The following is a 12831-nucleotide window of genomic DNA, read 5'->3' as shown; positions in this document are numbered from 1 at the left end:
ACTTTATGTTTTGTTTGCTGAGTTGTTCTCCTTCTCCATCACTTACTTCAGACCTCTGCTCCAGCTTTTCAAGATCACTTTGAACTCTCACCCTGTCTTCTGGCATTTTGGAAATTTGGCAGGAGATCTGAATTTAATAAGCACATTCTTTCTTTCATCTTTCCAGTCACTGAAACAGTGAATAGTGCCGTCCCCGGGAGAGTCCTATTCAGTACCCAACTTCCAGTGCAAAGCTGCCTCAGTAACAGCTATTCTTCTATTTGGTTTTCTGGCCAGTTTTGTACCCACTTGGTTCCTGTTTCCCAAGCTGTTTTATAAAGATAGTTTGCAAAACACTGGGAGAAAGCTTCACAAAGTAAGGATGTATTACATCTCTGCCTCTCCTCATTCTCGAGATCTGTTACTCTGTCCTTGAAGGAATGAAGGGATGAAATGATTTGTCATTGAGGTATCTGTGTTAGTTGTCCTTCTCTTTTTCACCTTCTAGGAATCCCAAAATAAATTATTTGATGGCTTCTTAGATCCTTCTCTAAATAACTAAAATTATGCTGTTTAGTTTGTAATTCCATCAGTCTTGCTTATCCCTTCCCCTAAAGAAAGGGCACAGTATTTGCTCTTCCTTCATCTCCAGGAACACAGTCTATCTTCAAGAGGCTCTGTTAGCTTGGTGTGTCTCTGTCTTGCCTCCTGGGTTGCTCCAGGTTGGGTTTGTGGCCTTCTGCATGACATAGCCGTTGTTGGGGTTCTTCTACTTGCCATTTAGAAGCCTGTCAATGGGGTTGGATTTATTTTCACCCTGGATGCTGTAATCCTACTCCCACATATGACCCTGCTTCTGAAGATGGAAGGTTTAATCCTCCAAAATATACATGAAAATGGCAGCCAGATTTCTGAACTCTTGATACACCTTTGTTTCTTTCTTTCAGGTTAAAAAAAAAAGTCAGTATTTTAGAATATTCTGATATTGCATCCTGTTTCAAGCCACAATACTCCAATGCTCCTATTAGCTCTTCCAAGGTGTTTCAAGCATTTCTTCCTCATTCACTTCCCTGCCTCACTCACTCCACAGAAAAGAGATTTCAGAGCTTTCTTTTTTTTCTTTTCTTTTCTTTTTTCTTTTCTTTCTTTTTTTTTTCTTTCTTTTCTTGTTCTTTTTCTTTTCTTTTCTTTTCTTTTCTTTTCTTTTCTTTTCTTTTCTTTTCTTTTCTTCTTTTTCTTTTCTTTTCTTTTTTCTTCTTTTCCTTTCCTTTTCCTTTCTTTCCTTTCCTTTCCTTTTCCTTTCCTTTCCTTTCCTTTCCTCTTCCTTTCCTTTCCTTTTCCTTTCCCTTTTCCTTTCCTTTCCTTTTCCTTTCCTTTCCTTTCACTTTTCCTTTCCTTTTCCTTTCCTTTTCCTTTTCGCTTTCCTTTCCTTTTTTCCTTTCCTTTTTGCTTTCCTTTGCTTTTCTTTGTTTTTCTTTGCTTTTCTTTTCGCTTTTCTTTTCTTTTTTCTTTCCTTTCCTTTCCTTTCCTTTCCTTTCCTTTCCTTTCCTTTCCTTTCCTTTCCTTTCCTTTCCTTTCCTTTCCTTTCCTTTCTTTTCCTTTTTGCTTTTCTTTGCTTTTCTTTGCTTTTCTTTGCTTTTCTTTTCTCTTTTCTTTTCTTTTTTCTTTTCTTTTCTTTTCTTTTCTTTTCTTTTCTTTTCTTTTCTTTTCTTTTCTTTTCTTTTCTTTTCTTTTCTTTTCTTTAAAAAAAAAAAAAAACTAGTTTCCCTTCCCAAAAGTGAGCTTGGCAATTGAACCCAAGTATTGTTTTTTTTTTTAATCTTGAAAACCAGCCTTCCTGGTGGTCTGAGCATCTCATGCTGTCTATTCCCATCTGCCTCTTTGTTTGTCTATTAATCATACCCTCTTCCTTGCTGAGGGCCTCACCAGACTACTGGCTATGAGCAGCTCCATATACAGTGTGCTGGCATATAGCACAAGGGAATTCCCATCTTGCAGAAGCTGAACTGGCTTTTTACTGAGACAAACATTTCTGGAGATGCTATGATCAAACTAGTGCTCTAAGCAAGTAAATGCAAGCTGACTTCCTTGTTTCCCTATAAACTAATCCTGTCTTGTCCCACCCTTGAAGGTTTCATGAAAGCTGTTACATTCAACAGCGGAGTTCAGAAGCCCTGGTGCAAGCGCCTTTCAGTCTGGGGAAGTCTCACTTTGCCGCCCCTTGATTTGAACCAGCTCCTCTTGTATCCGATTCCATGACTTGGTCTGTGGAGATGGTTGAGAGTACATACAGACTCAAGACAGTCCTAATAAATCGTATTATTTGATATGGAAATACTCGATGGCTTCAGAGCTGCGCAGACAGCTGTGAATGAAGCATGTGGGTCTGATGCCTAAATAAATAGCCCTCTTAAATATTTCACTCACTCAACTCCTTGGGATGGCTCAGGCTCAGCAGTGAGCAGTTTTACAGCCACTTCAATAAGGGAGGAGGGTGTGAAGCAGTAATTAAACTATCTCCTTTTGGCAGCACAGCTCCTGTCGCTCACACTAATGGGGAATTTTGGTGCCAAGCAGGAAGGCACGCTCAGAGCACAGGATCTGCAGCACTTCCCTGAGGACACGCAGTCTCGGAAAATACCTCCCGGGGACAGACTGTACCTGAGCTCGGCTCAGCCCTGCTCCTCCTCTCCCTGCCCAGCTGGGGAGGAAGCAGGTGCTGGGGCTGTGAAGGGGATGAAAGTCCCTTACAGGCATGCACGCACACTTCCAGCTGTCTGGGAAAGAGCTTTGTGCAGCTACATTTTTGGCCTGGCTTGCCAATCTCACAATTATTTTATATCATTTACAATACATCCAGCCTTGGAGTTTTGCTTTGGGGAGCGTTCCTTTCGGGGAGCTGCGGACAAGCTGAAAAATGTTGTTCAGTTTTCCAAGCGCTGGTGTTTCACTCGCACTCTCCAAGCTGCCGACAGCCTGCTCTTGAATCATCCAGCTCCCTGGCTGGTTCTGGGTCGTGGCTGTGTTTCAGTGGCTACACAAACTGGTGGACGTGGAGGTGTTCGGCTGGAGCACTGATGGAGCCAACCCTCAACATGGAGAGCCACTGGGATGCTCTCTCTGCTGACCTAAGGACAGCACCGTGCACCAGCCCGGACATGGTGTGTTGTTTTCTGTGTGTGCCACCGGCTGAGCCAGCACGGCTGCAGCTCCTGCAAGGGAATTCAGACACTTTCAGCCACCAAATCTCACGCTGCCGTGGCTTGTCTGAGCCTGCTGTGCTGCCCAGCCATGTGCCCAGAAATTGTCAGTCAGATTTATTTATCTGACTTATTTTGAAATCATTATTTAAAAATATCGTGTGATTTTTTTGTTGTTGTTTTCATTGCTTCCAGGTTTCTGAGCCTTCAAGACTGTGCTTTATTAGCCTGCATTGTTTTGGACCATTTTCTTAAGGAGAACAAGGCCAGCATTCCTTGCTGTCATGGGACAGTGTCTTGAGAAATGACATTGGATACTGCACTAAATCAGGGACTGCTCTTTCTGCTTCCTCCATTCATTTTGACTGTGGAGTAGAGAGAAACATTTGTGGAAGGTTAGCTGCATTCTCCTAGTTACCTCAGACCTCTGATATTTATCATCATTAGTGCAGTAGAAAATCTGAATAAAGTTGACTCAAAAGAAAATCGTTCTTTCTGAGATTGGCACCCCAGCTAACCTACCTAATTTACTGCATCTGGCTTGCCTACTAAAACACGAGACAAAGAGATTTCCAGCATTTCAGTAGCAAGCTTATCCAACAAGCACCAGCTAGTTCTTACTTTACGAGACATTGGCTTGTCCACGACTATCCCAACACACGCTATCCTTCCATCAGTTTGTACAGCCTGGTCAACACCCCAGATTCCCGAATGACTTTTGTTTTAATCCTCATGGAGTGGGAATACTGGCTTTATTTCTTGACTCCAGTCACAGGGTCTGTGGTTTCAGAGATATTTGAGTACCAATATTGGCTTTTCTCTAGCTGTTGATGCTTTCCAAATACTGTATATACAGTTAAACTGCCATGAGGTGCAATACTTTTCAAATCTGCCTTGCTCATTACAGTAGGGGATGCAAGCTGAAGCTGTATTCTCTATTAGAACACCGTGTATCTTCTGGTATTGGGTAATGGAGCATGCTGAATATATTTCCCTGTTGCCAAAAACAACAGTAAAACTAAGAGGTAGTGTGTCACATTTCCCTTATAGACGGATCCAGCTGTTCTCAAATGCCTGGAAAATCACAAGGGTGAGGAGCCACAAGTTAGTCCTCACTCACGCTGCTGGCTTGGCTGCCAGGACCAGACTATGTGAATGTTTGGTGGCTCCATTTTACAGGCAGGGAGCTGAGCAGCAGTGGCCAAAGTTGCATTGAGAAGGCACAGTTCTCCTCCTGCCTGACCCGGGTTTCTCCTGCATGAAAACATGGGCAAGGAGGAATGGGCACCCACTCTTTTTGTCCCAGTCTGGCAGTTGTCTGTGGACAGCCCCAGCTGGGAAGTGCTTTGGGACTTTCCTGGTGAAGAACACCCTGTGGTGGGCTGAAGTTTGTGTGAGCCCTGAGACACCAGGAGGCAGGTAGTGTGTGCTGGTGTGATCCTAGGTTCACACCCCTGGGAAGGGCCAGCAGAGTTTACACTGTACACCTTTTTCAAGGCATATCCCAGATTGTAAAAGCAGAAATTAGTGTTCTCATCTCTAACATGCATTTGAGGTTTAACCCACACCTAGAATGCCTTTTCTCTTTTGGGGCAGACCTTTCTGAAAGCCTTTCATTTCAAAGATTGACAAGAATTTTGGCAGCGTGTGTGATCTGGAGAGTCCTTCTGCTCCTCTACCCTAAGGCTTTCATCAGTGGTGCTTTTTGGTTTACAATGGTTTTGCAGCTACCCAGCACAATGATGTCTACAGCAGATCATTTCCATTACACAGCAGCAGTGGGACAGGAGGTTTCACCCTTTCACCACGGAGCAGAAACAAGGACTGTAGGGACACTCCAGGGAAAGGGGGGTCTCCTTGGCAGAGGGAGCTAATGCATGCAGAGTGAAACCCAGTTCTGGGACCCTGTCAGGGTCCCATTAGAGCAATTTCCTTGGGGAGGCACAAGGTGAGGATGCTCCTTCTTACACTCAGTACCCACTTTGCAACCAGCTGGGAATTGTCATGGTTTGGCAGACCTATGTGATATTATTAGTGTTATTTCATTGTGCTACAGTTTCCTGCTCTTACTGATTTCCTTCTTTCTTAAGTTTTAAGAAAGAGTTCAATGAGAAGCTGTCAAACAGCATGAGAGGTCAAGAAAAGCAGCATGCATACCACACCCTTCAGTAAAGACGAAGTTGAATAAACTCATGCACAGTTACCAATGCAGCAAGGAAAGGCATGTGTGTTGGAGCTCTTTAAAAGGAAAGTGCTACAAACCAGATTAGCTAGTTCTTCAATTAGAGTTGGAAACCAATTCAGACTAAACATTTTAATTGATGAATATAGCCCCCTCACACCAGAAATTGCCTGTAAACAGACCACGACTCCTCCCAAAATACTTACTATTAGCTGAATGTTTTCCACAGGCAAACATCTGTCCGCGACTGGCTCACAAGTTGATCACCACAACTATTTGTTCACTTATCTGAGATCCAATATTTGAGCTACATGATTAGTTAGTCAGAGCCATATTGTATTGACTCTCTTTTCAGCCACATCTGAATGTCTACAGGAGCAGCTTCAGTATAATGCTTTTTGAAAATACCACATTTACATGATTATTCACCACTGCCTTGCAGGAAATGTTGTCAAAAATAAAAGTTCTGACTCCCTCACCCCAGAAGAGTGACTGTAATATTTGCAAACATAATATAATCATAACAGATTTAAGGATAAGCCAAAATCTTTGCCGAATTCTTCACTCAGTTCTGGTTTTGGACTAATTTGCCATAGCTTTGTCAACATCACATGCTTCTTCTCATTTAAAGGCTTTCATCAATGGACTCTGAACAGCCTTGTAATGAAAGTCTTTGTGAAGAATAGAGACTTGTCTTTCTGGACCTTTCAAGTGCCACAAGCAGAAGTTGAAGGAGCTCAGGTATGAACCCACTATGGTCTTGCAGTATTGATGGGACCCAACCACGTTTCAGAAATTGTGCTAAAGGTTTTGAGTAAAATGTGTAACTATCATCTATTTGACTGTCTTTTTCATGCAGATAGAAGGAACAAGTCAGCCTTTATTGTCAGTGCAACTAGACTTGCTTTCAATCATTATCATTTTACAGTCTGAAGGTAAGAAAGTACACTATTTTCCTACATGGGAGTGCTGAAACTGAATGCTGGAGAAAAGATTAAGGGGTTTTCAAAAGCCTTTTCTGGCTGTGACTCTTCTCACGTTGAGATGCATGCAATGCAATACAGGAAGGAACTGTGTTAGAACCAGTTCAAGTATTTTTGAAAACCTCACCCAGATTTTTACAGTGTTACTTTATGTTTTTTTTTACCCCAGTTTACCCACAAACATGAAGAAGCTTTTTGGCAATTACACAAGTCTCAGGATCTCGTGACCTATGAAATGAACTGTCAAACATTGTTAAATATTGCCTTTAAGGACTATATATATTTCATGTTGAAAACTTCTTTCCCACTTACCTAGTCTTCTTTATATTTTGACATGATTTTTGACATGCTACTAAGGCATGTAATTATTCGGATAAGACTTTTAGGTGGTTTTCTTGGCTTTCTTTCTTTGAAGTTCCTAGAACTGCCAGTACTGCAGGCTTGGATTTCTCTGTCCTTGCAAGTCTTTGTTCTGAAAACAAGAGTTTAATTTGGTTTAGAGGGGACAGGACTGTGCCTATTCCAATCCATTAAAGTTAATAGGACAGTTAGTAATGAGTGAGAGAAGAACTTGGCCCAGAATCTGCCTATTCAACCAGCTGTTTCAGGAAGAGGTAGCTTATGCTTAAGACACTGTTACCCAAAGCATATAGAGGCAGCACCTTCTAGGAATCTCCTACTACAGTTATGTTGGAAAATTTATATGCTGATACTAGCATTTGAGGAAAAAACATGTTAACATACCTCCAGGGCAATGGTTTTAAAAAATCTTTGAGTATAAATTGGATCTCCGGCCTCTATAAGACCAAGTAATTGGGGGTGACTATTAGTAAACTCACTTTTTGAAATATTAGCAATTTTATTTGGGAAGATCTCCTCATTTTAGCATTCCTGTCAGAAAGACCCTGAGTCAACTTACATCAGAAGATGTATGAATTTGGAGCAAATCTTGGAGAACTCTGCAGAGAAATGTCTTTAGCAGTCTCCAATAGCAGAACTTGACACTTTGCCCAGAGGCATCTTTTTTATTTTGTTTTGTTTTTATTTGATTTGTTTTGGTTTTCTTCTAGGTCCTCCTCCCATTCTCTCCACACCCATGATGGTAGTGGCCTCTGAGTCATTTAGAGAAGTCTGGATTTAAGCTATTAGAAGTTTCTGTTCTTCATCTTCTGAAAGCTTTGCCAAGGTGTTGGCAGCCTGAGAACCCTAGCAAAATCAGGGCCAAATCACCGGCCATCCAGCCATTTAACTTTGCATTGCTGTCTAGGCTCAGCAAACCACAAGTGTCAGAGAGCATTTTCCACCCAGAAGCCCACAACAGTCCAAACTGCCTATGGCAGATAGCCCAGTGAGTTTGAGAAGAGCACAAAAGCAGGGAAATTGTGAGGACCAAGATATCCCTATGTCACATGCCACAAAAAAAATCATTGCAGGTTGCTCACACCTTTTGTGGACTCAAGAGGGAGACTCACAGTCCCGTGAGTCTGGGGCATCCCCAAGGGGTGCTGCCTGGGGACACCAGCACACCCTGTATTTGCTGTTTTTGCTCTCTTGGGCCAAGAGAAGAGGACCTGGGCAGCAGTACCATCTCTTGCAGCCCCATTCACTCATATTCAGCAGCTCCTGCTGCAGGAGCCATCTCCTGTGCCCTGCCAGCTGCCCCAGACAGCTGGGTGGGAAGGGGCAGAGTCGCCTGCAAGGCAGCCTGCCTGAGCACAGCCCCAGCTTTGTTGCTCCTTGCCCTCTTCCTCAGCTCTCTGCTCCACCATCTTAGGGGTCACAAGCATGCCAAGCCTCCCCACCGAGCAGGACGTACGGCAAAATGGATTTTGTGGTGAGCTGGGTAAGCATGCTGTACTGGAGTGACTCAGAGCACGTCATCTGTGGCACCGAAAACTGTGTTTACTGAGAGAAGCTGCCCAAACCAGCATCCTTTTGGAGAGAAGTCCCTGGTTTGGAAGGACACTTGCAGTAAGCCTGGGCTGTCACATAAAAATGCACTATGTTACTCTCAGATCTCTTCCTGCTGAAGTAATGAGGCAGCCAGGCTCTGGGGTTTGTTCATGCTGTGGTGCAGGACACCACCGTATGCATCACTCTGTACCCTCCTGCTCTTTGGCAGGTGTTTCACCAGCAGATGTTGTCTTAGCCCCAGAGCACCCAGACCCCTTCATCAAAAGAGAGCAGTGGGAAGCAGAAATTAGTCCTTTAGTGACTAGGGCATCAGCATGATATCCGTGGTGCTTAGGCTGTTAACAAACCAATTAATAAGGCTTAAAAGAGAATGAGGTGATAAAAGCCATCAGCACGATCTTGTCAGGAACTGACTGCCTCAGACTAATCTGGTTTCTTCCTCTGAAGGGTTAATTCACCTGGAGAATAATGGAGAAGCTTGAGCTATTGGCACTCTCCATCCTGATTTTCTTACATGAAACCAAGTGAAACAGTCTCAGCAGAATCTCTGTGCACACCAGGATGTCTAACCACGCACGTGCAAGCAGCAATTATCTGTCATGCTGTCCAGCTCATCAGAGGTCTGCTCCATATCTTTCTTTTTTTTTTTTTCTTTTTTTTTTTTCCTTCATTTACAATTTGGACCTGGGCATTGAGAGAACTCCTATAAACTTTGTTGGCAAGACAGGAGAGAACAAGCATCAATCTAAAATTATTTTAATAAACCAGAGAGATGGTACCAAAATTGTGCTATTGACTCATTTTTATTTTTGATTGTGTATAGTTGTTTGACCTTTCTCTATAACATTCCTGTCTGGCTGCCTGTTTTCCTTTTTATATCTGTGCTTTTCACTTCTGCCTTGTAACACTTCCCATTCCTCTTATACTAACTTCCTTCATAGCTGACAGTGGAGGACAAGAAGAAACTTGCAGCAAAGGAGGTTTCAGATCAATATGGGGGAAAATAGTGAATTCTGGTTTGGGGAAAGATTGCCTTCAATGATGGGGAGGCAGCGGAGTCTTCACTGGAAGGTCTGAAGAGCAGATGTGATGAACATCTGTCAGGCCTGGTGTCACAGCACTGAACCAGACAAGGCTGAGATCTCTTCCAGCCCCACGTTCCTATGGTTAATTTTAAGAGAGCAGCTGTGGATCCCGCAGCTGTGCTGAGGACATGTTTCTCCTGAAGATCCAGGGCTGTTGACTCTTTTACAAAATCTACAGCTGGATTGTATTGAAAAAGACAACATTTCCAGTCTCTCCCTGGTCATAAGCAAACAAGTCATGTTGCATTTGTACTTTGGTCAAAGGGAAAAGCTTCTGTTACTTAAGATTGTATTTGCTTTGAAACCCTTCAGAGACATGTCTGTGCATGCACCTTTGCTCTAGGTACCTCTGGTTCCATTTCAAGAGCAATGAAGGAAAGTGGACATGTTTCACATCCCACTGATCTTCTCACATAGAACAACTGTAAAACTAGAGCAAATCAGCTGTGCCAGCATTTTCACTAGCTGAACAAGAGATGTCGAAGCCCACACTGGATTTCTCAGCAGTGAAGACACGTTGAAAGTTGAGGACCCAAGAAGGAGGGGCAGGTCTGGAGCTATGAAGCCTTATCATGCCTGTCACAGGAGAGAAAAAGGGAGGGAGAAAGAATGGCAAATAGCGATCCCTGTCACCTTCCCATACCTCCAGTCCTCTCCCTCCAATGACTGCAGATGTGGCACAGACTAAATGTACAGTTATCCTTGTCCTACTTTGCCATGTCCATACATTACAAATTATGAATTATATGAATTCCCCTTCATATAATCCTCCTGCCACATCTACTTGAGCAGAGCCCAGCTGCAGATCACAGCTGGGACAGTCCAGTCCATACCAGCTGGAGGAGCTGAGAGCTAATTCGCCAAAGCAAGTGCTGCAAATAGCTCAAGTCCACACAGACGACATGGTGCCTGGCTTTCAAATGTTGCATCTCACTCTGGAAGAATGGTGTTTCCCAGGCATTGGCTCTCTGCAGTGGGCTGTCAGGCTGTGCTCCATAGGTGGGATGAGGAGGCCTCAAAGGGGAAATCCTGGGAACAGCAGATTTTCCCCAGTCTGTGTCCGAGAGCTCTGCAGGGCAGGACAGACGTCATGACTTAAATCTCACTGTGGACACGAGAAATTCTTTTATTTCTCAACACAATTCCTCCTCTACCTTTCCAAGTGCCCATGAGGACAATTTCAGAGGACATTAGTACAGATGACTGTCATTTTGCCACTCTTAATGCCAAACCATTCCCAAGCTGTTAGGAGTGACAGGGTATAAAATCCCATAAAAACAAGTCATTACTGCATGACAGATACAGCTCTGAAGAACATGTTCAAGTAGCTATTTATGTTCATGGTGCAAGAAAACAGCTTTTAGGAGCATTACAAATCTCTGTGTTCCTACAATTAACAAAATACTTCATTTATGCCTTAGACTCTTATGGATCTGTAATCCTTCCCTGTTTTTCTACGTGAGAAAAATTCTCAAGAGGCTTTTAAGAAATGAGAGCAAACTGACTGAAGGAAAGAACATCAGGCCAATCTCTCTTGTTAAAAATAATTTTTCTCTTGAACATGGAAAGTCTTAAATAATCCTATATAATCCATTTTGGTATCTGAAAATGCTTGCTCATTCATTCAGATCTAAGCTTTTCAAGTTAACAGAAAGATTGGCAGCTCCCTAAAATAATCTAATTTGATGGCATTTCTTTCCTGGTCTGCCAACACGAAATTTCAAAAGGCCTGTGTCTCCATGGGTGTGCCTGTGGGTAACTGGATGTCCCAAGGGACTTGTCAGAAGGTGACAAACTATCATCATGTCTCGATATTGGTTCAGCGCTGAGGCTGGGCTTGGGGGAGGACTATTCGGCGGTTGTCTCTGGCTGGAGCAGCACCAAAGATGCTGAAGGGATAGTTTGCAGGAGACCATGTGGGATGTGTCCATCTTCCATCAACTGTTAACTAAGCCATTGTGAGAGATACTAACTACTATTTACACAGCCTCTCGGCAAACTTGGCCAGCCTGGATCAGTCGCAGCACCACAGGCACACCCTGCCTTTGAGACCACAGCAGTGCCTCTGCTCCAGCCTAGCCAAGAGCCACCAGCAATGGAGATGGTGGCTGCTGTGCACTGCTTGTCACCCACTGCTTTCATCTGAGAAGCCACACATGCTTGTCTCCCCGAGTCTCTGAGATTTTTGAAAGCTGACAGCAGCAGGGACATTCGTAGGAAAAGCTGTACCCTGTGAGCCCCAGACAGGGGAGCAATGTACACAGTGATTTTCTTCTGAAACAACTGTCACTTGCCCTTTCCTTTCTCTCTCTGGTTCTTTGAGTATGGACTGCAGGGGATTATTCTCAAAAGGAAGGCATTTCTAATATCCAGCTAAGCCACCTCCAGCACATCCTTATACTCCACCTCAGCTGCACACTTTCTCTCCATTATCTTCCTCGTATCAGCAAATGGAAAGGTTTAGAGATGTCACTGGCTGGACCTGATACAGAAGCTGGCTTATTTGAGCTGGGCTGCTCTAATTCTGTGGTTCGACACTGGCAGCCAGCCACAGAGACAAAAAAATGAGGAGTATTATTTCCAAATGAATTCCCAAGAGTGCCTTCAATTAGAGGGGTTGTTTTTTGACCTTCTGCAGGCTTGATTAAAGCCCCTATCACTTTTCCAGAAAAAACAATTTTGGAAACAGATGGGAGTAAATGAAAAATTTATGCTTGCAATGCCACGTGGCCCAAAATGAGCAGTCCTGAACAATTTCTGCTGTGTACCACAGTGTACAATTAAAAGGATGCTTATGAAGCATTCATACTGTGAAGTGTAAATACTTGCCTATAACCTACTGGGAGCTGCCTCACAAGGGAAAAAACATACACTCTATTAACTGAGCTGGTATGGAGTTTTGCATGTAGAGTGTAAAGTGACTCAGAAGCAGGCAGCTTGTGGAGCCTGGTGTTAATCAGTATGTGATGATACAGAGCAGGAAAAAAACACAGGAAAGAATTATTTCTTAGAAACAGCTTTATAAAATACACAGGAAAACTCTGAGGGGAAAAAAAAAAAAGTAAGAGACAGGTTTGGGAAAGATCCTCAAAAGTTATCCACCTATCCTCATACACAACAGTTTGGCCTTTGGCCACAAAAGGAACGTCCATCTCTGCAACAGCTTTATGTACAGAGAGGGAAGACGAGCTTGTGCTTTTGCTTTAAGACCTGCATTAAGAAGTGAGCCTTGCTATTTTATTTTAGTACACACACAGGAGGGACTTGAGTCTTCGGCATTGCAACATGCTCATGATTCATGGGTATTTCCTCTCCAAACTGTGGTCTCTGAAATTATTCCTATTCCCCTCTCTTTCAGAAATACTTGCAAATAGCCATGTCCCCAGCTGGCATGCATACCATGCAGGAGAAGGGGCTACCCGTTGTCCATGCATGAGCAGGGACTCTGCTTCACCCCAGGTGACAGGGCTATGTACCACACTGCCAGA

General features: G+C 43.4%; 2 long non-coding RNA genes across 2 annotated transcripts; one reads left to right on the top strand and one right to left on the bottom strand.

Moving 5' to 3' along the window:
• Window positions 1-1669: 1669 nt before the first annotated feature.
• On the bottom strand, window positions 1670-6098 carry LOC121068259. The gene is made up of 2 exons (XR_005818755.1): window positions 5568-6098; window positions 1670-3544 (listed from the first exon to the last, which is right to left on the bottom strand). It is a non-coding gene; the product is annotated as an uncharacterized LOC121068259 (long non-coding RNA).
• A 121-nt stretch (window positions 6099-6219) lies between these two features.
• On the top strand, window positions 6220-9042 carry LOC121068258. The gene is made up of 2 exons (XR_005818754.1): window positions 6220-6296; window positions 7415-9042. It is a non-coding gene; the product is annotated as an uncharacterized LOC121068258 (long non-coding RNA).
• The last annotated feature ends 3789 nt before the right edge of the window (window positions 9043-12831 follow it).

This window comes from Cygnus olor, chromosome 3, assembly GCF_009769625.2.
Source record: "Cygnus olor isolate bCygOlo1 chromosome 3, bCygOlo1.pri.v2, whole genome shotgun sequence".
Lineage (NCBI taxonomy): Eukaryota > Metazoa > Chordata > Aves > Anseriformes > Anatidae > Cygnus > Cygnus olor.
The sequence above is the reverse complement of the archived record's forward strand: the minus strand, read 5'-3'. Positions and strand labels throughout refer to the sequence as shown.